Raw genomic sequence first — 24,797 nt, 5'->3', positions numbered from 1 at the left:
GGAGTTTAGTTTTTTGAGCTCCCTGTATATTCTGGTTATCAGTCCTTTTTGTGATGTTTACCTAGGGAATATTTTCTCCCACTCTGTGGGTGGTCCCTTCAGTTTAAAGACTATTTCTTTTGTTGTGCAGAAGCTTTTTAATTTCATGTAGTCCCATTTGTCCAGTTGCTTAGCTGCTTGAGGTCAGCTGAGAACATCCTTTTGTGTACCTGTTGCTTCCAAAGTATTCCCTGCTCTTTCTGGTAGTAACTGCAAGGTTTTGGATCTGTTATTATGGTCCTTAATCCACTTTGAGTCAATAATAGTGCAGGGTGATAAACATGGATTTAGTTTCAGGTTTTTGCAGGCAGATAACTTTTCCCCACATTTGTTGAAGAGGCTCTTTTCTCTATCATACGTTTTTGGTAACTTTGTCAAAAATAAGGTGGGCATAGCTGTGTGGATTCATATCCGGGTCCTCTATTCTGTTCCACTGCTCTTCATATCTGCTTTTTTGAAGTACCATGCTGTTTTTTATTGCTATGGCTCTGTAACATAGTTTGAGGTCAGGTGTTGTGATATCCCTAGCATTGCTCTTTTTGCTGAGTATTGCCTTGGCTATTTGTGGTCTCCTGTGTTTCCAAATGAACTTTAAGGTAAATTTTTCAATCTCTGTGATGAATGTCATTGGGATTTTGATGGGAATTGTGTTGAACATGTAGATTGCTTTTGGTAGCATAGCCATTTTTACTATGTTGATTCTGCCAATCCATGAGCCTGGGAGATCTTTCCACCTTCTGTAGTCTTCCTCAATCCCTTTCTTCAGGGGTTTTTAATTCTCCTTGTAGAGGTCATTCCCATCCTTTGTTAAGTTTATTTGTAGGTATTTGATTTTTTTTTTGAGGTTATTGTAAATGGAATTGTTCTCATATATCCTTTTTCAGTTTGTTCATTGTTGGTGTGTAGAAGGCTACTGATCTTTTGTAGCATTGCTGAAGCTGTTCATGGTGTCTAGGAGTTTTGGGGTAGAATTTTTTGGGTCTTTGAGGTATAGGATCATATTGTCTGCAAATAGGCATACTTTGACAGTTTCTTTACCTATTTATATTCCTTCTATTACTTCTTCCTCCCTTATTGCTCTGGCTAGGAATTTCAGGACTATGTTGAATAGGAGTGGGAAGAGTGGGCACGTTTGTCTCATTCTTGATTTGGAGGGAAATGTTTTCAGTTTTTCTCCATTAAGTATGATGTTGGCTATAGATTTGTCATATATAGCTTTTATAATGTTGAGGTACTTTCCTTCTATTCCTAGTTTTCTTAAAACTTTTATTATGAAGTGGTGTTGAATCTTATCAAAGGCTTTTTCTGCATCTATTGACATGATCAAGTGGTTTATGTCTTGTTTCTATTAATGTGCTGTATTACATTTATAGATTTGCATATATTGAACCACCCCTGCATCTCTGGGATGAAGCTGACTTGGTAATGGTGAATGATCTTTCTGATATATTGTTGGTTATGGTTTGCCATTATTTTACTGAGGATTTTTCATCTGTGTTCATTAAGGAGATAGGACCATAGTTCTCCTTTTTGGATGTGTCTTTGTCTGGTTCTGCGATGAGTATAATACTGGCTCCATAGAATAAGTTAGGCAGAGTTCCTTCCCTTTTTATTTTGTTAAAAAGTTTAAAGAGAGTTGGTATTAATTCTTCTTTTAAAGTCTGATAGAATTTAGCAGATAATCTATCGGGTCCTAGACTTTTCTTTTTTGGGAGACTCTTTATTGCTGCTTCATTTTCATTTTGTGTTATAGATCTGTTTAGGTGGTTAATATCTTCTTGGTTCAGTTTTGGATGGTCATAAGTATCTAGAAATTTGTCCATTTCTTGAAGATTTTCCAATTTATTTGAATATAGGTTCTCAAAGTCATCTCTGATAACTCCCTGAATTTCTTTGGTGTTTGCTGTTATCTCCCCTTTTGCATTTCTGATTTTTCTGATTTATGTCTTTCCCCTCCTCATATTAGTCAGATATGCCAGTGGTTTGTCAACCTTGTTTATTTTTTTCAAAGAATCAGCTTTTTGTTTCATTGGTTCTTTGTATTTTTTTTTGGTCTTTATTTCATTTATTTCAGCCCTTATTTTTATTATTTCTCTCCTTCTACTTAATTAGGGTTTTGCCTGTTCTTGTTTTTTAGGAGTATGAGATGTAGTATTAGGTCATTTATTTGAGGTCTCTCTGTCCTTTTAATATATGCACTCATGACTATGAACTTTCCTCTTAGGACTACCTTTGCTGTGTCCCATAGGTTCTGGTAGGTCATGTTTTCATTTTCATTAACTTCCAGGAGGCTTTTAATTTCCTCTTTTATTTCATCAGTGATCCACTGATCATTGAGCAATGTGTTATTCAGCTTCCAATGTTTTGCATATTTCCTGCTTTTCTTTTTGTCTTTGAGTTCTAGTTTAACATAAATTATAACATAGAATAACTGAATTTTCCACAAATACTCATTTTAAATTATAGAGAATAACTGACTTTCAATATCAATACTATTAAAAATGATTATTAATCTATATCAAAAAGAAAAACAGCATTGAGAAAGGAAGACGGAATGTTTTTCTTTAAGTGATAAACATTCAGTGCTTCATCAAATTAATCTCATTAACATCTTCTATTGCTCTATTTACCATTGAAAATTGTCTTCATAAAGGAAGTAATTAGATCAATAAAGTGCTATACTTATGAAAGTGAGTATACCTGGAAAAATAAAACATACTAAATGGATAGAGTGGTACAGTCTGTAATGTCAGCTACTTGTGAAGATGATGTAGGAGAATAGTGAGTTTAGGCAGTCTGGATAAGACCTTGTCTCATAATAGGCTAAAGAAAGGGCTGGAGATGTAGTTCAGTGATAGAGAGCATTCCTAGCTTGCTTGAGATCTGGGTTCACTCCTCAGTAGTTCTCCATTTAAAAAAAAATAGTATTAAGCAGATTTTATAGTTGCCTCAGTATTTTACCCTTCAGTCAGAAAAAAATAAAAAAGAGTGCAAAAAGAGAAGACAGTTTAGAAAACGCTTTAAGACAATGTTTTGAACAAAAATTTGTCAAAATGAGCATTGCCTTTATTATTTGCATTCAAGTCATCCTCACTGTGTGTGTATCTGTGTGGGTAGTGTACATGGTACAACTTTCTCCTAATGTCTTAAGCAGCCACATCTAACCTAGCATTATCTTGCTAGTGTCTCAGTCATTACATTCTTGACATTACAGTAAGAATTGTCTCTTTAAAAAAGAAATGTCATTATATGTGCCTGTTCCACGAAGCACTTCATTGTTTTAGTTTTGCTCAGAAGATAAACAAATTTCTTATCATGGCTTCCAAAGATTCTCTCTTATCTCAGTGTATTCTCAATCCCACAAAATTTCCAGCCTATTAGTTCATGTTCTTTCTTGCTTCAAGGTTTTGCTCATTATTTCTTACTGGGTTTAGAATGACACCCCAAATCTTTTGCCTTTGCCCAAATAAGTACCTACCCATTCATTCTTGGCAATGCCATCTTTCAATAAACTTAAATGAACTCTGAGAAACATATCAGAAATATGTACTTTGTCTCTCTCATATGTATATGTATCCTATATTTCATATATGTAGATGAAATGATTCCAGTAGGCTACTACATGTGGGAAAACCTACATCAGAGATACGGAATTATTACATACATAGTACCCACTACAGTTATAATTAGGTGATCATGCTCATAACTGTTTGATTTTATGTGTCTGATATTATTTGATAAGATCTGTACAGTGTCATTATCTTGTGTTTTTTATGAACCCAAAGTCTGTAAGTGACTAAAAATGAAGACAACTGATTCAGTAAAAAGCAAATACACAGACAACCTGGCAGTGTAGAGTTGATATGGCTGAACTGTAAATGAATGGATGGCACTCTCAAACAATGTGCAGAACTGAAACTGTCTTGGTACCACTACTTCAGTTCTGCTGGTTGACTTCAGGGCAAGCTCTCTGTGATAGCAACAGTTCTGGTTTTCTAGATATTTATGTTCTAAATGCTATAAAGAGGAGAAGGCTTTGTAAATTTCATTATTTCTGCTAGATGATGTGTCCATGTCTGAACTGTCATTGAAGTCTAAAGGTGAAATGGACCAATGAATCTGGACCTAGATGGTATGGTCCACTTGTGAAGCTAGGATTAAGGTGTGGGAAGCAATCTTTGTCTAACACAAGTGTGCTGAGTGCAAAAAGAGTAAATCCACAAATACAAAACCACAACTGTGTTACCAAAAAAAGTAGATGTGACAATTTGGAGGCAAGCCAATATCCACAATGGCTGGTGCTTCACACAGTGTATGGCACAAAATAGACTCAACATACATCTATGGACTGAAAGAATGAATGATGCGTCATAGAAAACTGTGTATTTAAAATGCCATTGAAATTTGATATTCCACTAATATGGCAGATACAAATGAATATGTTATCAAAAATATCATAAAATAATTAAAAATGAAACAGAAAGTTTGAAAAATTCACATGCACAAATTATAAAATATTAACCTTTGAACTATGGAAAGAAATGAGCCAAAATCTGACTTTCAAAGAAACTTTATATACACAATTAAAATTTAATTGTGTTTTTGGAGAGTAATATGAAATATATAAAAGGAGGCAGAAAACCCTTCATATAATTATCTCAATTAAGTTGAGTATCGTGATAATAATCCCAAACAAATAAATAAAAAAGTATTTTTGAGAAAAAAATAAACAATAGAAACAAAAAAATAAAGTAGATGGGCTATCAGTGCTCTTACGTCACAATATTTGAAGAACAGAAAATACTGATATGATATTTTGCCTTTAAAATAATAATGCATAAATCTGTGGAAAACCTTATGCAAAGTAAAAGCATATTGCAAATACAAAATAAAGTTATATGTTCAATTTAGTTACAATTTTATAAGAATTCTACTAAAATTATTAGACTCAAAAGAGGTACATGGGAGGAGATGGGAAATGTGAGTGGGAGGGTGAATATAGTGCAAATATACATGTATGGAAATGGAAAAATGAGACCTGTTGAAACTGTCCCAGGAATGTGAGGGAGTACATAAAGGAGAATGGTGGAGGGGGTGAATTCAAGGATGATATATTTGATACATTGTAAGAACTGTTGCTCTTACACAATGTACCCCACCCAGCACAGCAATAAAAGTAAAGTCGTACATGACAGTAAATGATGATTATGGAAAAGTAGTTTTTATGTTGTGTGTTTTTAAAAAAATTTTTATCAACACTTTATGATAATATTAATAAAATTCATATTATACATGGTAAATAAAGTGTGGCACAGTCAAATTACATTCATATGTAACTGTAGCAAGCTTCTACTGTATCTTTGCTCTTTATAAGATGGAAAAAATTATAAACCTGTAATAATTTTGTTTTGGGTTCCAGGCATCAACACACCTTATACTCACTAATATTTAATCATATCTAAGAACTGGGAAGTTTAGAAAAGAATACATCCATTTCTCCACCTTTGCTTTTGGCTGAAATTCCCTTTACTATTATGTCTGACCAAATAACCAAGTAAGAATAGAAATTCCTTTAATCTAAAATTTATTTTTGTATTGTTCCCTATTATATTATTTTAGTTTTTCTCAATACAACCAATGCCATTTTGCCATCCTAAAATAGAAAAGACTACCAATTATTATAAGTGTTTTTCAAGTAATAAAGAATATTTTCATATTTTTCCACACATCTCAATTTTCCTAGAGTTCAGTCAGCCATAGAAAAGCAGCAGACATAATGCAGATTTCCCTTTAATTATCTGTGGTCATGAAGAACTGTGATAGCACTGGTATAGATAATCTGAAAACCTAATGTAACCTGTTATATAAAGCCTTTCCCACCCTCAGTCATTTCTGAGAGTTAATACAGTGTTAGTCAAGCTGAGTGACCCAAAGGCCATCTTTTCATTTCCCTTGAGACCATCTGTAGGGAATGCAAATGAGGGTAAATGGCCATTAAAACAAGCAAGAGAAAGAGAGAGCACTAATCTCTTCTCCTGACATTTAGTCTCTAAATGACCCAGAAACAGCTGAATTTTCATCATGTATTTTCATCACGTTGGAACCAGAACTTATTTGAAGATACAAATTTAAAGAAATCATGTTGGTTTATGGCATGGTTTGATTTACAAATTGTCCTTTATATACCTTCAATAACATAAAGCATTTGGGTTAAAAAGACAATAAAAAGGCATTCTTTATGCCTGAGAGGCAAAAATATATGTAATATTATTTTCTAAATCTACATAATAGGAAGTAATTATAATTTAATTGATTCTATATCATGTTTATGTTGTAGTCTACCATTCTTTTTCCACAGTAGGCAAACACATTTTGCTTACAATGCAAAGACCAACACATTCTAGTGGATTTTACAACCATGCTTTCTCATACATTTAGTGAAAGATGAAACTACCTTCTTACCCTCCTTCTTGAAGTTAAAAAAAGCTTGTTCTAGCTTAATGTACAGTGTTCAGTGTAAAAATAAATGTTGGCATTTATTGCCTATAAAATCTGAGGGCAAACCTTTACACATTTTATTAACATATACAGGTGTTAAAAATAGTTTATCCATTAGACATTTAAAATTTTACATGATGCTAACTGTAGCTATTAGCAATGCATTTAGATAAATCTATTAGAAGCATAATAGGTAAAGAAAAAGCAAAATTATCTATATTACAAAATGATGTAGTATACCTAGAGAACCCTTGAGAATCAAGCATAAAATTGAAACTAAAAGCACTTGGTAGGTAAGAAGTTGTGGAAGATATTGAACAAATAGTAATAAATGACCTTAAAAATGTGACAAATGTATACTCCAATCTCATTTATGGAAGTGAGGGAGAAATACTTAATCCTTTGGAAAATGGTATGAATTTAAAATTAAATAAAAAATAAGGGAAGTCTAAACACAAACTTACTTGATTGGAATCAGAAAAATCAACCTGAAATTACAGTTTTACGTACTGTTACAGACAAATAAAGAAAGAAAGAAGTCTAGGGGTCTGTGGTGTCTGTGCGTATCTTAGAGTTTGCCCATACATTTCCTAGATATATCTTATGAGAAGGCCCTCGGAGTAAGGAGACTCAGGAGCAATAAGTGTACCTCCAACTCAAATTTTTATACTCACTAGTATTTTTCAATAAAAGGAACTAGAACTCCTCAGAAAAACTGTTAGTGTCAAGACTGGTACAGGGAAAATATGAGACTTGGTTATATTTTGAGACCAAAAGTAAGGAAATGCTCAAAAATTGTGGAGCTTCATAGGAAGGTCATTGATGTCCACATAAAAGATCTCTCAAAAAACAAATCTAAGATAATGTGTATGACAAAATAATGGGAGTCATGGATAATGATTCATAGAATAAATTTACTATGTAGACTCTTGCTATTTAATTGAAGAAATGCGTAAAGGAATAGAAGGGACAGCACTTCTTTGTGGGTAAGCGAAAAGAGGCATAGCAAACATGGAATCCCAGACTGAACCCAGACAAGACAAAGGACATTAATAAGAAAATAAGTGAAATTCAAATGCAGCCCTTAGACTCATTCATGTTAACTTCCTAGCTCAGATAATTATATTACTGGTAAGCTGATGAAAAATGTATAGGAAACCTGTCTTGAATTTTTGCTACTTTTCTCATTGTTAAGCATTGTGAAGCAGGAAAACGAAAGTCTTTTTAGAGAAAATGAATGAAATATACAGTTTTACATATTTTGATCATGCAGTAGAAAAAGAATTAGCAAACCTGTCAATGGCCCCAACACCATCCCTAAATATTTGTCAGCCAATTTCATAATTGTTTCATGTTTAGTTAAATGTAAATTTAGAGGGAGATACATTTCTCTCTATCTCTCTACTCTCTCTATTTGTATGTATGTGTGTGTGCTCATATCTCCATTAATTCCTTCTGTGAATATACTATGCAGCAAATTAATAATTAATTTGAATCTTTATAGCCAATCTATTTCATACCCAAAGTCTACTTTGTAATTAAATGTAAACTGGACTGGCTAACTAAATTTAAGTGTATGTGTTTCATTGTGAAAATTGTTCAGAGCTTGCCAATTCCAACATGTATGAACACAACTAAAATTCATTAATTGAAATTATTTAGAATAAAATATTGACTATATATCTGTACAGAAACAATTCAATATACTGCATAAGTATCTCAAAAACTTGACACTGTCTTGCATATATTTATAAGGTTTAGAAAATCACTAATTAAAATGAGTAGAATACTGAAGATGATGTTCAATTTTTGTTTTAAAACTTTTTTTAAGTTGCAGCTTGAAGCCACATTCAAAGCTATTAACTTAATTCTCATAGTTTATGACTTTTATATTATTAAGTATTTATAGATATTCCCCAAGGTAACTAGAAAAAAGAAAAATATCTTCATTTCAAATATTACTTTTATTAGCACAATTTCTTTGCTTTATTTTTTCCTACTAGATGGGAAAAGATATCTATAAGAATATATAACATTTGAAGGAAATTTTTTTGAGAAGGTAAATTAGAAGACATTTTATTTCACTGAATTTTAAAATTGCATCAGAGAACAAATATTTACTTAAAAAGTAATAGAAAAGATGGTCCTTAGAGTACATTACAAAAATGCCTATTTTGTAAAAAGGAAGGCTCTAAGAAGCTGAACAAGAAACATGTTAAGTTGTAAAGCCACATCAAAACTAGATAAAACCAAGTGGATTGCAGCAGTTACTTTTAGGAGCTAAAAAAGACATTACCTAGCCAATGCCCAGGTGAGAGAGTTTTGCAACTTTTTTAGTTGATAATGCTCTTTTTATGATGCCATGATACCCACTTGTATTGAATCCATATATATAAAATTCTTAAGTCTATCAATCAAATTTAAAAGTGTGGCCAAAAATCCCACAGGCTCAATGTTAAATTTCCCCACATTTGTCAAGACTGTTTATATTGAATTTCCACTTATTTCAACCTATTAGTTTCACCAGCTATGCTGTGTTTATGTAGGCCTTTATACCACTTCTTGGTACAATGGAGAGGAGGAAGAAGAACATAGTCATAAATAGTATCAATATGCTTTCCTACATATACTGTATTACTTTGGTTTATCAAAATATCTATCTGATCTCTGGAAATTGGGTATACACTGAGCTTGTTTCACATTCAATACATTAAAGCAAAATTGACTGAAATTGTGAATACACTAGAGCATAATGAAATATTTAGTGCTTTTTATCTGTCAATCCCAGTTTTAAAGATTATTTTAAAAACTTGCAATTATTTCAGGATCACTTTCTTATATGAGAAAAACACAATGAATGCATTTATTTTCCTTTTAGATATCAAATGTATTTTTTAATGTAGAAGATGGAGAGTTTATATTGGGGTAGAACTTGACCATAGAGATCTTAGAGCAGCTGTAGAAACTTATAAAAGTGGGATGTTGATATCACAATAATTATTTTGTTTAAGTATTCTAGGCTAGGAAAATTTAAATTTGCATTCATTACACGGAAAGTTTTACTTGATGTTGTATTTTTCCTTATTAAGACAACATTATCCTGAGTGTTACCATGCTTAGGAGGCATATTTACAAGTGGATTGATTTTATTGGATGTAATTTGAATTTTTCTTTGACTTCCATTAAAAATATGTTTTAAGGATAAATCTGTTTTATGAATATTGAAAAAATGTTTTATATAAGAAATTATCTGTTTCTTTTAGGCAAATGTGTTTTTCAGCTTTCTCTTGTAAATAAATGCCTGCAATATATCAATATAAAGGAGGAAAGGTTTAGTTTTGTTTATGGTTTTCAAGGTTTCAGTTCAAGTTCAGATGACTCTTCTGCCTTTTGGGTCTGTGGCAAGGCAAAACATCTTGGGTTTGAGTTCATAGCGAAGATACTCACCCAATGTTTTGTGGGAAATAGAGAGAAGGAAGGCGCTGAGTCCAAAATCTCTTTCAGACATGCCTCTAATGGTTTAACTTCCTCCTACTAGGCCCTGCCACCTAAAGATTCCAACCCTTTCTGTTAGTGTCACAGACTGGTGACCAAGTCTGTAGTATATGGACTTTTGGGGGACATTTGTGATCCAAGAGTAAATAAATTAGAAAATGAACAATTAAGTTCTCTGTGAATAAAGAATTGGCCATTCCTAATTCCAGAAACCTGGTTCCTTTGCATAATTCAGGGAGTCAACCCTGCTCTTACATTAAACTCTATATACAATTTATTCCATTTGCTTATTCATCCAACAAACAGTTTGGATTTTTTTTATGTGTGTGAAACACACAATTGCAAACATATTGTAGTATATAATGAGAATATAGTATATGATGAGAGGGTTAACAACATTCCTGGTTCCTGCCCAAGTTATAAACCTTAAAGAAGATATACTTGTGATTGGAAGTAAGTACAATAAACTATCATGAAATGTATATATGTAGCATAAAGTAGATGACATTGATTATCTCTTTTTTTGTAACTGAAATTTAGATTACATATGCCTTGCAATATTAAGTGATATTATTAACAAATGTTCAACTCCATTTTTGACTTATATTGTTACTCATGTAAGCACTAAAAAGACAATGTACACAAAAATTTTGCATGCCCCAAATCACTCAATGCCCAAATTATTTTTCTGACTTCTATCATCATAAATTTATTTGGGCTAATTATGAAGTTCATTTAAGTAAAATTGTATGGCATATATTCTGTTTTATCTTGAGTCTGTCAATCAAAATTATATTTTATCATTTCTATTGCATGTATTAGCATTTTTCAACTTAATCTGTGTTACATTCCACTCTGTTACTATAACACAACTTATTTATCATATTTCAGATTGATGCACATTTAGGTTGTTTTTAGTTAGAGCTAATTATGAATAAAGCTGCTGAGAATCTTTATAGTGACTTTTGACATACATTTCTGTTGCGTATGTAATGGAGAATGAATCCTAGGTATTAAGTACATTATTTTAGCAGCTATAATTTATTTTTGAATTTGACACTGGAGAGTATTATAGAAAATCAACTGATGCTGATGATAGCTTAGAAAATATCAGAGTGGACTGGGTGGCTTAAACAAAGGAAATATATTTCAAACAGTTTGGGAGGCTGGACATTCATGGTCATAGTGCTAGCCATTTAGTTTCTCCTGAGATCTTCCTTTGGCTCTCAGATGTCTGCATTATGGCTCTGCCCTCACGTGATCTTTTCCTTGCACTTCCACCTGTCATTCCTGGTGTGACTGTATGTCCTAATTGGCTCTTCCTAAAAGGACAACAGTTATAGCAAATTGAGTCCAACCAAATGTCCTCATTTTCACTTAATTACCACTTTAAGGACAATATTTTCAAATTCAATCACTTTGTGAATTATAGAAGGTTAAGGCTATAACTTGTAAATTTAGGGGAACATGAACAAGAGAATTAGAATTTTTTCAGATGCATGTATAAGGAAGAACTGTTTCTAATTTTAATGAACTTTTAGTTGACATCAAATGCATACACACACATATGTTTCTTTTTAAATGAATAGATGATGAGAATTTGAACAAGAGTTCGTGGTCTACTGGCTATGAAACAGAGGCATTATTCTCTACAAATATGTATTTGAAAAGAAATGTAGTCTAGTATGAAATTACAAAATGAAACACAAAAATAAATGGTGTTCAAAAAAACTACATCATACAAAGCAAATATATTGTCTTCTTATGCTGAATTTAAATTATATTATGACCCCTAGTTTAATAGTGAAAGCATTTTCTCTGAGGACTTATCCAAAGTCTGGAGATTGCTTGATGCCCATCTCAGATACTGTGGTCAACATCATTGATGTGGAAATGGTGGTAACAGAGGGTCTTCATACTGCATTCATGCTTGCCATTTGCAGAGAAGTCCTCAGAACTTTGAAACTGAACCTCCTATACTCTACAGCTACCGAAGTTATTTCAGCAAATTTGAGAAACATCATTTAAACTTTTTTTTGCTTCCATAACATGCTGTAGAGTGAGACACTTTAGGATTTAGAGACATTTTTTCAATTTTATTTAGAGTCATAATATACATTTCTAAAAGTTCTAAACTCTTACATTCCCCAAGCATTTGTGATTTCCATATTGGCTGCACTCCCTCCATATCCAGTCTGTGAGACCCAACAAGGTCTGTACTCACTTGCTTTCTTCTGAACCTCTTCTCTCTTCCCCAGTCTAGAATTTTATAAAGTCATGATCAATTGGAGCAGTGTGATGTCTTCTGTAACACATCATATATAATCTATGTGAAAAACTCATTTTGTTAGTACATGAAGATACCACCCTATGCTAAAAATAACCACAAAACAAGAAGGGATGTTCCAGAGCAGTGCTAGCTTGGCCACTAGGAGCTTATCTTGTAGATTCAGAGAACATAAATTTAGAACATGGATATTAAAGTTATCTAGAAATTAATTGGGTACACTGCATGAGTATGAGAATGTTCTTACAGTAGATAGAAAGTTGGAAATTTGAGGACTGAAAGGGGCTGAGGATGACTGCAGGTGTGGAAAAGTGTTAGAGATGAGGCTATTGAGGGAGGCAAAATCCTTATTATTCAAGTACTTAAAGATAATATTGAGGACATTTTGTCTTTACTCTAAAAATAATTGAAAGTTTAAAAGGGTTTTAATTAGGAAGGAGAACTAATCGGACCTGAATTTCCTAAGTGATTGTTAAATGAGGATGAACCCAGGGAGTCCAAGGTGGGCACTTTTCACCACAGACCCATTCAACAATTAGTTCCTTTTCCACAGCGTTAAAAAATAATTAAGCTGTAGATAGGTCTATTGCATACTATATGCCACACACAAAGCATTCTACGTTATCCCACAGAATACTCACAGAACAACTAGCCTTATTTTCAACATGAGGAAAATGAAAAAGATTAAAGAATTCAAACCCAGGCAATCTGTTGTTAGAGATCATGGCTCAGCAAGTGAACTGTTTTGTTCCAGGTAAAAGAAAAGTCATTCAAGAGATCGAAAAAGACTACAGAAGATGGAGAGATCTCCTGTGCTCATGGATTGGCAGAATCAACATGGTAAAAATGGCTATACTACCAAAATCAATCTACAAGTTTAATGCAATTCCCATCAAAATCCCAATGACATTCATCACAGAGATTGAAAAATCTACCCTAAAGTTCATTTGGAAACACAGGAGACCACAAATAGCCAAGGCAATGCTCAGCAAAAAGAACAATGCTGGAGATATCATAATACCTGACTTCAAGCTATATTACCGAGCCAGAGCAATAAAAACAGCATGGTACTGGCACAAAAACAGAGCAGTGGAACAGAATAGAGGACCCGGATATGAATCCACAAAGGTATGCCCACTTTATTTTTGACAAAGGCACCAAAACCTATGGTGGGAAAAAGACAGCCTCTTCAACAAATGTTCTTGTTAAAAGTGGTTATCTGCCTGAAGAAAACTGAAACTAGATCCATACCTATCATTCTGTACTAGCATTGACTAAATGTGGATTAAGGACCTTAATATCAGATCCGAAACCTTGCAGTTACTACAAGATTGAGCAGGGAACACTCTGGAAGCAACAGGTACACATAAAGACTTTCTCAGTAGAACTTAAATGGCCCAGCACTGGACAAATGGGACTACATGAAATTAAAAGGCTTCTGCACAGCAAAAGAAATGGACTCTAAATTGAAGATACCATCCACAGAGTGGGAGAAAATATTTGCTGGCTATACATCAGGCAAAGGACTGATAACCAGAATACACAGGGAACTCAGAAAACTAAACACCTCCAAAATTAATGAACCAATAAAGAAGTGGGGAACTGAACTAAATAGAACTTTTTCAAAGGAAAAGTCCAAATGGCCAAAAACATACATGAAAAAAGGCTAATCATCTCTGGCCACAAAGGAAATGCAAATCAAAACACACTAAGATTCCACTTCACTCCTGTTGGTATCAAGAACACCACCACCACCAAATGTTGGTGAGTATGTGGGGAAAAAGGAACCCTCATACACTGCTGGTGGGAATATAAGCTAGTACAACCACCATGGAAAAAAATATGGAGGCATCTTAAAAAACTAAACATAGACCTGCCATCTGATCCAGCAATACCACTCCTAGGGATATACCCGAAGAAATGTGACTCAAGTTATTCCAGAGGCACCTGCATACTCATGTTTATTGCAGCACTGTTCACAATAGCCAAGCTATGGAAACAGCCAAGATGCCCCATTACTAATGAATGAATTAAGAAAATGTGGTATTTACATACAGTGGAATTTGTATAAGTACAAATTTGTGGAATTCAGTCACAAAAAGAATGAAATTTTGTCATTTGCAAGTAAATGGATGTAACTGGAGAACATCATCTTAACAAAGTTAGCCAGGCTCAGAAGGCCAAAAATCACATGTTCTCTCTCATGTGTGGATTATAGACCTAAAATAAATGCAGCAATATTATTGGACATGGGTCACACACTAGGGGGAGAATGTGCATGGGAGGAATAGGGAAAGGGAAGGAAACCTAAAACTTCAATGTGTTTGCTCACTGTTGAGGAGCAAATATAGTGATCTTAAACTGGAAGAGGCCAGTACGGGAAGGTGACGGGGAAGTAGTGAAGAGGTCTGGTAGAGATGAACCAATGTGGGTTGTAATACACAAGTGCACGGAAGTAACGCTAGGAATCTCTCTATAGAGTTATCTTTATCTCAAACTAGCAAAAACGCTATGTCTTTCTTATTATGTCTTATGTTTTCTCTTCAATAAAAGTGGAGAACAAGTTCTGCATGGAAGTGTCCCAAACAATGTATACACATGTGAGTAAATGTAAAAATGACAAAATAAACAAAAATTTTTAAAATAATGTTTTACAAAAGAGAACTAAAAAAAGAAAAGTTATTCAATAAAACACCTTTACTTTCACACACCCTTGTAGTCAAAAACAGGCATTTTGCAAGGGGTCCATTAATAATTAAGAAAGCAGGTAGAGAAATAATTTTTCTTGTATACATTAAAACATCTATAATGCAAACCTAATTACACTTAATGGAAAATAATAACTTTCAAAAGTGTTTTTGGCAAGATTTACTTTTGTTTCCTGATGTATTAAAATTTAAAGTCCATACTAAAAATTATCTACCTTTTTACTATGAACTATTTTCTCATAACTCATATTTACTTCAAAGTGATAAATTTGAAGATTTTGGATATTTGTTAAATCCATTAATTTATTATGCTTCCAGAATCTTACATATAATACTAAAAATTAATCATATACCATGTGTTGTGCTAAATATTCATCTCTCTGCAAGCAAAGTCATTTACCTTTTGTAAATTTAGTGTGCTTCACTACATTTTTTAATTATTTCCATCGTTCAGTACAGGTTAAAAGCATAGTATTCTTTCAAGTTAAAATAAATAGAATACTAGAAGAAACCTAACATTTTTTGTGGGTAAAATGTTTCTCCTTCATAAATGCCTTGTATCATAAAATATTTAAAATTACCAGGATATACCATTTTACCATTTCAGCTGTAATCTATAAACACAGGATGTAGAATCTCAGAGGTGTTCTTGTTTAATATCAACAATTGAAAAGTAAACCACAGCATCTGCTGTTTGTGAATTTTCTCCCCATGATGTCTATTTCAGTTTCCAAGCTGAGGTGGTGGGTGTATTTTTCTTTTAAGATGTAGCCTCTCCTTGATTTTTTTTTTTCCCTTTTTCATTTTGGGCATGGTGGTGCCATGAATTTAAATGTTACTACAGGAAACTATCAGGAGAAAAATGCTAACATCCTCATTGAGAGAAAGTAATGGAGTTTAGTAAAATAACTTTACTAAGAGCCAAGTATTTTGTAAGTGAATTAGTAATTCTAGTAGCAATCCAGTTATATACCATAGTGACTCAAAATTTGGAAGAGTTACTAATTCAGTTTTCAAACACATAAAAAAAATCAAGTCATTTCTTTAAAAAGTTATACAAAGGCACAGAATGCCACATACACAACTAAGAAACAGACATTTTGTCATACTTGCATCAGATCATCTTATTTTTTGATAGGTAAACCAATGCAAATAACATTATTTCTACTCATGTTCCTTTTTCCAATCTTATGCTTTTATACCCTAGTAGCATAATTGTATTTAAATTTGAAGATACATGTTTTTATTTAGTATATACATATATATGTATATATCAACATTTATAATTGTATTTATTTATTTGTTTTGTTTTGTTATACTGGACCTCACAATGTAGACCACATTCAATCCTCCTGCTTCTACTGCCTGGGTGCTAAAATTACAGGCATATGATACCACACCTGACCTATATCTTTATTTTTAATTGTCCTATAATGCTTTCAAAACTGGAAAATGTGTTTTATAGTTTCCTGACTGACTCAATATTATGTCTTTGAGACCAATCTATTTTGAAACATATAGTTCCAGATTAGAGTTTATTTAGTTGTTGGTTGCATAATATTCTACATTCAAATATGTGAACATGTGTTCTTCCATTTCTCTTCTGATGTTTTTTAAAAACATAAGTATTTTGGGGGGATATTCAATAAAAATTCATAAAAGTTTCCTGTGGCATGCCCATAAGTAGACGTTTTAAGTTATAGGGCAAATATAATTTCAACTTTATATAATAACAAATTATTCTCTCAGTATTTGTAACAATTGGACTAGTTCTTTTCTTTCTCAGTAACTTGCTGTATTTTTTCTTGTGATTTCATTGCCAGATTTGCCTAGTAAGTTTTTTTCTTGCTATATGTAAATAAGTGAAGAAGCAAAGCATTCAAAGGAAATGGTAAACACTATGATTAATTTAGTAATAAGAAATTGTTATTCACTTAGCTACCTCTGTCTACATTCATTCATGATGTGATTTCATCCAGTTGTAATATCTTAAATAGAATTTATATTCTAGTAACTCAAATGTATATCTTATTTCTAGACTTGCACCATACTTCTAGTCTTGTGGAAACAATTACCTATCAGATAGCTCAGCAGATCAGATGGTGTCTGGTAGCCATGCCAAATTTAATTTGTCCAAATTAAAGTTCCAGATTTTTTCTTCCAACTCTATTCCTCTAATAGTATTGTCCACCACAATTAATGACAATCTCTTACTGACCTTGTCTCCTACCAACATGGATGTTTCTTTTACTTGTATATTCCAAACCAAATTGATCGTTAAGCATCTTTTATTCTACCTCCAAAGTATTATAGGTTGAATATGCCACCACTTGTTAACACCTCTGCTATCACCATTGTCACAATCCATCACTTGAGAGACCATGACTTTTTTCATGATTATTGCAATGGACTCTCAAGTTGTCTTAATGCTACCACCCTTGCCACTTACATTCTATTCTCAATATAGTATTAATATGCCAAATCAAGTTCATGTTATGCAACAAATCTGCCCAACATTTTGCAGCTCAGTCTGGGAATGTAACTCAGTGGTACATGGCTTGTAAGGTATGTATGAGGCCCTGGATTTCATCTCCTGCACTGGAAAAAAAATCCTTCAACTCAAATTCATTTTAATTAAATTCTAGAGTCCTTGTAAAACCTCCAAGGTCTTGCATGATCTTGCATCATTTACCTAATGAATAATAGAAAGTATAGACTTCTCCATCCCTTGTTCATGAAGCTATTGCCGTGTTGCCCTCTCACTATTCATAGACCCAATGGAAACATTCCCACGCCTGTACTTTAGGTGACACTTTGTTTTCTATTGTTGGGCTGGGTGGGGGTACATTGTGGCATTTATAAAAGTTCTTACAATACATCAAATATTTCATACTTGAATTCACTCCCTCCACCATTCTCCTTCCCCTGCCCCTTCCACATTCCTGGAACAATTTTAACAGATCTCATTATTCTATTTACATACATGTGTACAAAATATTTGCACCATATTTACCCTCCTTCACCATTTCCCCACCTCCTCCCCAATCCCATCAGTACCACTCCCCTGCCAGGGCAAGACCTATTCTTCCTTCCTGTTCTCTGATTTTGTATAAGAATAAAAGAAGAATAAAATGACATTTTGTTTGTTTAAGATAGCTACACAAGGAGTTTCCATGTGGCATTTCCATGTATATATGTAGTATAGCCCAATTTGTTTCATCTCCTCTATCTTTATTCTTTCTACCTGAGTCCCTTTCATATGGTGGTTTCAACTGGTTTAAAAATTCTGTATTCACTCTTCCTTGAGATAATTGCAGTGTCCATGCCATGAGCTGGTCACTCTCTCTTCAGATACTTTAGAAATGGTTTTCAGACCCCACATAAAAACTTTCATCAACTTCAGCATACATCATACTCAAATTGTCATATTTTTCTTCTTTACATTATTCTTCCCCCTCACTACTTATCAATATAAATATGTAATTCATTTCATTGGTGCCTCAGTCCTAATCACAGAGCCTACCACATGAAAGGCACAGGCAGTAAATGTTTATTGATAAACTAAAACTCACAGTTTTAGCATAAGTTATAAATTATACTGCATCTATACCTAAAATGTACAAATTAAAAATAATCTGTCCACTTATAAGGGCTAATTTGGAAGAAATATCTGAAATATTTCTTCACATTTTCTATGAAGCATAATTTTTACTATTTTCTATGATGAGTCTCAGAAGCTTTAACATTTTTATATCATAGATATATTGCTCCTAAATGGAAGATGAAATCCCGTTTTGTTCAGTTATAGTCAAATGTGTTGCTTACTAAAGTAAATCTTTAACTAAATGGACATTGAAAATTTTTTCAAACTGCTATTTGATTATATCCAACTGTAGCAGGTATATCTTGATAACTTAGACAAAAGATATCTCTCCTGATGTAAATGAGACCTATATTATTAAATTTCCTTTGCTTTCTGAAAAAGAATGCTTATCCAAATACATTTTACTTTGTATTTGCATGATACAAATTTAACAATGCAGGCAACTTTTCCCCAGCTAAAAATATTGCAGATGTATATATATGATACACATACATAATTTCAAGACTTTGAATGTATCAAGTAATTTCAGAACAGCTTGTGGGGAAATAGATACAACCTGAATATATTTGAAAATGAAATCACAACACCTGCTGTGAAACAATCATTAGAGTTATGGTAAACTGGGGTCCTTGGTTCAGATTTTCTCACAGTACCTAATTCGTTATAAATTTACCCATATTTTCTTTAATTTAATATCATTTATTTGTGCCCATCATCTCTTGCCTTTTAAAATAAGCGAAGTACAAACTTTTGATTAAGATCTTTTACCATAGAAAATATGGAAAATACAATCTCGATTTAGTATTAACTATCTTTCAGTTGAAAAAATGCTTTGAATTGCAAACTTTCTCTTTAACCACAGGTGATAGTTCCTAAGTTTAAAGTACATTTTTTAAAAGGTTACTTTCAAATAATTTTCCATGCCTTCATTCAGCAGGTAACCCAAACCTTCATAATCCCCAAATGCTGCACTTCAAAGTTATGCTCAGGCAAAAAATATTGAAAAGAACAGCCTCTCTTTCCAGTTGATTTAAAACATCACTAGCTTATTTTCAGTACACATATGGAGTTACTTTTAGAAAGAAATCTTGGATTATTGCCAGACTACATCCAGGAAAGGTTTTACTCCAGAGAGAGCTAAAATTCATTATCTGAGCTCTGGGACACCCATTTTCCTTTAAAATTTGGACACATCTTTGTTCCTCCATGATTACCAATAGTAGTTTGCCTTAAAAATAAGAGACTACTCCATGTGTAGTCGGAGAGTGAAGACAAAAAAAGATTGTGTAGTTTTGAAGTGAAATTAACAAATACCCATACAAAAGAACTAGTTTAAATGATAATAGTTGCATTATGAATTACAGAGTATTCCTTTTATTTGAAACTATTTATAAAAATACAACACTCATTAAAAATTTTTAAGTAATTAAATGTTGTTTTTTGTCATTTAAATCTCTTTGAGTATTTTTTCCAGGATAAAAATCAGCAAATCCATGGAATTTGAGGGCAATATAGGTATTTTATTATTGTTAATACTGATCATTTCATTGTAATAAATGTTTCAAAAATGTATAATTATTTTTGACACATAACTTAAGCCTAACAAAGGTGGCAGCAGTGTCACAAATTAAGAGAATATCAATATTGACATGCTAATTTTAGTAATGATCAATAATATTCCATTATGAAATATTACATTCCTATTTTCTAGATTCATTATATATGGTAAAAATAAAATCCTCATAATTGAATATGAGAGCCCATAGATATAAAATTAATATATATTAATATAAAACAGATTAAATAGACACAGACTGCATTCTGTCTAAGGAGTACTTTCTCTAATATTAATACAATATTAATAAGTGTAGTTTATCCATAAAATTGAACAAGCGCTATGAATATCACTTTTAAAATACAAATTCTACAAATAAGAAAAAGTGCTTTTTGTTGTATGCTGAATTAAGACGCTAAAGGATTTCATTGTCACTATTTTTAATTAGTCAGAGAAGGTATGAAATACAGAAGTTGCTTCAGTGAAAGAAAACAAAGTTCTGGCAGGTAGAAGGGGTGTTTTACATCACACCTGAGCATGAGAATTTTTAACCACTTTGATTTTGTCCACAAAGAGGGCCTGGACACGGTGTATCTGCATAACTTGATAAAATCAGGAATTATGAAGTTGATGAATTACTTCAAATGAAACCAAAGCATAAGCTTTCCTTGAAAGAGTAATGGTAGAGCAGGGCAGGATTACCTCTGTAAAATGAATTAGAACTCTATGAACTGCAATTTATCAGTGATAAGTCTCGCATGCTTCAGAACTACAGCGATTGGAGAAATGAGACTGAATCACTTGAGCATCACAAATCCTAGGCCATATTTTTATTTCCAGCCTTACCCTTTGTGCTGCTTCCAAGTATGAAGCCCCAGTTGCTTTCAAAGGCAGTGGATGAGCGGTAAAGAGTAGGGATTGGTCTACCTCAGCAATTCACAATCCCTCTATGGCCACTGATTTTGAAAGAATATGGAGACTTTGGCATCTCAGCAGAATACATGCAGCTCCTCTTTCTATTCCACTCCCAGGAGGTAGCACAAGTGTTTATCCAGTTTACCATAGCAAATGATTCTCCATGTCCAGAAAATTACAGCACTCTTTCTCTCTTCACTCTGAGGAGTCATAAAATCTAAATTAAACATAACTGCCTAAAGAATTGTTTTCAGTAATGTTAACATTTCAACAAGGGAAATAAATGGATGATGTGATTTGAACACATTTGTAATAGTAATTATAACCGTATTTTATAACATTTTAACATCATTTAAACTTAGTAGTTTTAAATTATTTATTTTAAAATTTTATTTAAATTATTGATCTTAAAGTTGTAGCTTTAAAACATTTGATAGATTTAGGGGAAAGCTCTATAGTGTATTACTTAAACATCTGTGTTTCTGATTCTCATAACTCTTAAGCTTTCTAAATAATGATTTTATGTCCCTTCCACTTAAATGTCTCTTTTTTCTTTGTAGATATTATTATTTCCAAGTAAATAGAGTATATACCTTATATTCATTTTTGAATGACTATAATATTCTAGTCCTGTGTTTTGGTGTCCAAACTATTTTAAAAGAGTCTATATAGCTTTGCTAAGATTTGTCAAAATAAGTAAATTCTTAGATACACTTTTATAAACCATATTAATTAAAACATTGTATCTTTCAAAATCAGTGACAAATAACTCTGGAAATAAATACATTACTGGAAGCTGGGAATGTTAGTGGTGGGACACTTGCCTATCACGCACAAGTTTCTGGGTTTAATTCCTATCACTGTCCTTCACCCTCAAAAATTTTTAAGTTTGGATATGCTTAGTACAAACAGGTAACATGTATTGAAAGTGTTAACTATTTTTAAGTCACTATACTAAATTATTATGTGCACTATTGCATGTAATTTTTCCAATAACCCTATGACGTAAGTAGTATTTTACAGCTTTTTAAAAGAGAGTTAGAGATTAATAAATTACCCAAGATTAGAGGTCAAAGTTGGAATGTGGACCCAAATCTAAATTAAAATTGTTATGTTATTTATGATCTTTTAAGAGAGTGTTCTTCAATGAGATAATTCTTAGATATGATTTCTAGATAGAGATGATATAGTTGTTCAGCAAGTACTAATTTAATTGAACTTATGAAATATATCCTAAGCTGAAATTACAGAGTTCCTTTTGCATATCAGCCATGTACTGAATGCTTACAAGGATAACTAAACCTCCATCCCATTCCTAGGAGAGATGACCTTCCACAGCAGAGATGACAAAGGTTTTCTCTATAGGACAAGGAAACAAATATTTTAAGCTTTTGAAACCAGATAACCACAACAATTAAATGTTTCTATTATGAACTGCCAGAGAAAACATAGAAATAATGATTATTGCTAGGCTTCAAAATATTTATTTTTGGATACAAAAGTTAAATTTTTGTATTATTTTCAGGTGCCAATAAATATTCCTTTTCAGATTTTTTTCAACCATTTTAAAATGTAAAATTCCCTCTCAGTAACCAAGCAATTCCCAAACAGACATTTGGCTGCACTTGTCCAGTGAATCTGTGAAACAGTTACTCTGCATGTATGGAACCATTGGGCACATGTGGCTATTGAGCAATTCAATTTAGCTACTCCAAAATTTAGGTGTAGTCAAAGTATGAAATATAGAATATATTTGAAAGACAATATAAAAATGTTAACATCTCATAATTTTAGTTTGTTTGAAATAAGCTTTTGATACATTCTGTTACATATTTTATTAAATGAGAATGATCTGTTTTTAATTTCATTTAGCACAAGTCCTAAAAATTTTTAAATTATACATGTAGATACACTCTCTCTTTGTATATAAATACATATGTATGTATACATTTACTTATATATATGTTAAATTGATGATATTTGGAAGCAAACTGATGTTTACTATATATTTTTAACAATTTAATGGTCTATTAGAGATTAAAATGAAAGAAGTCACTAGACATAGTTTTAAAAACATGATTAAATTTTGAACGTAGAATAAATGTTTTCCAACCTGAAAAAGAACTAGTGAGTGTTAGCAACAGATCTGTGGCCTATTACTGTATGTTTTGGGAACTAGAAGTTTTCATTCTTAGTGCAAAATAAAATGAATAGGAAACTTTGCAAAAGATGATATTCTATGGATCAACCATAGAATACGAGAAACAAAGGGCTGTATTTGTCATACTAAAAATCTTAACTTTATCACAAAGTTGAAGTCACTGACAAGTTTTAGCAAGATTGAACACTGCAAAGTCTCCAGAACATCCAAGAGGGTAAGTTTTTATTAGGCATGAGGAATCAGAGTTATGTCCCATGTTTCCAGTTTGTGTCATTGAGTCAATATAATATAACCTGCTGACAAGTAAAATCAAATACTAGAAAATTATCTCCTTTTTTGATGTTTGGTAGCCTTATTTCTTTGCTGTAGATGGTGGTACACAGGTGAGCTAAGACAGTGTGAAGAATTTAAAATTTAGACACATGGAAACTTAACAAACAGTAGTTGTTTTTCTTATTCATAGACATTTCAGCTTAGAGTCCAAACTAGATTGAAAAGGCTCATAGAAGTACAATATTGAAATCTGAAGAATAATTTACAGATTGGGGCCAATTGCTTATCAGATCCTTGATGCCTTGACCAACATGCGTGGCAAGTAGTAATCTATATTAAGAATGACCATTCTCCATTATAGGGAATTTATCATCTCTCTTTTTTTTTTTTTTTTTCACGTCTAAGAGCAAAGTTTAATGGCAGGCTCAAACTGCCCGGCTGGCCGGGAAAAGGAGCAGCACAGACTCTGGGCCAGGTGTGGCTTTAATAGAAGGGAGAGGTTAAGTATCAACTCTTTTATATGAAGACATTTCTGACTGTTACAAAGTCATTCCTTATTTTTAAAATTTAAATTGTGAACCATTCAGTATTATTCCATGACTAAAACCACCACCATATTTAATTTTAGAAATTCTAACTAGTGCAATATTTTCTAATGACTACAGTGAACAAATCTTTGTGGTGATTACATGCATCCAAGGACAGAATTCTCAATTGGAGGAATGGTTGAAAATGTACAGTTATGTATGTAAATTTTTCATTATAGGAGGAAATTCAGAAAGTTCATGATTCCAAATTCCAGTGGAATTCGTCTACCATGTCTTGAAAGCTCTTCAAACTTACATGCCAACAGAAGAAGATTTTTCTTCTCCATCTTCCAAAATGATGTACAGTTCTCTTTTATTGGTGAATGACATAGTCACATCCATCTGACACATCAAGGTTAAAGAAAACTTTGTCATTCGTGTCCTTTTGGTTACTTGCTACCTATAAATAATATTGTTCTCTATAAGTCATTCCCTTTTCTGCTTTTCAAGTCATTCCTTTTCTGCTTTTTCTGCCATTATTTTTCTGTTTCCTAACTGTTTTCATGGCCTTCCTTGCTTCTCAGTTCAGGTCTGATGTTTTGGTCATCTTTATTTTAAACCTTCTTCATATGGTTTTCAAGGCAGATTGGTCAAAAGGTGTTTTTTGTGCAAGGCACTCATTGGCATGGTTTTAGAGAGAGAGGTAAAGCTAGCTTCTGAGTTTACTTTAGTGAC

At 32.7% G+C, this 24,797-nt stretch overlaps 1 long non-coding RNA gene across 1 annotated transcript in view; it reads right to left on the bottom strand.

Moving 5' to 3' along the window:
• LOC141421340 (uncharacterized) overlaps nucleotides 1–24,797 on the bottom strand; it is an 83,946-nt gene that overhangs the window by 5,472 nt on the left and 53,677 nt on the right. The gene's annotated exons all lie outside the window — the stretch shown is intronic.

Source organism: Castor canadensis, chromosome 3 (genome assembly GCF_047511655.1).
Source record: "Castor canadensis chromosome 3, mCasCan1.hap1v2, whole genome shotgun sequence".
Classification (NCBI taxonomy): Eukaryota; Metazoa; Chordata; class Mammalia; order Rodentia; family Castoridae; genus Castor; species Castor canadensis.
Note: the sequence above shows the minus strand (reverse complement) of the source record. Positions and strands in the feature narration are given on the sequence as shown.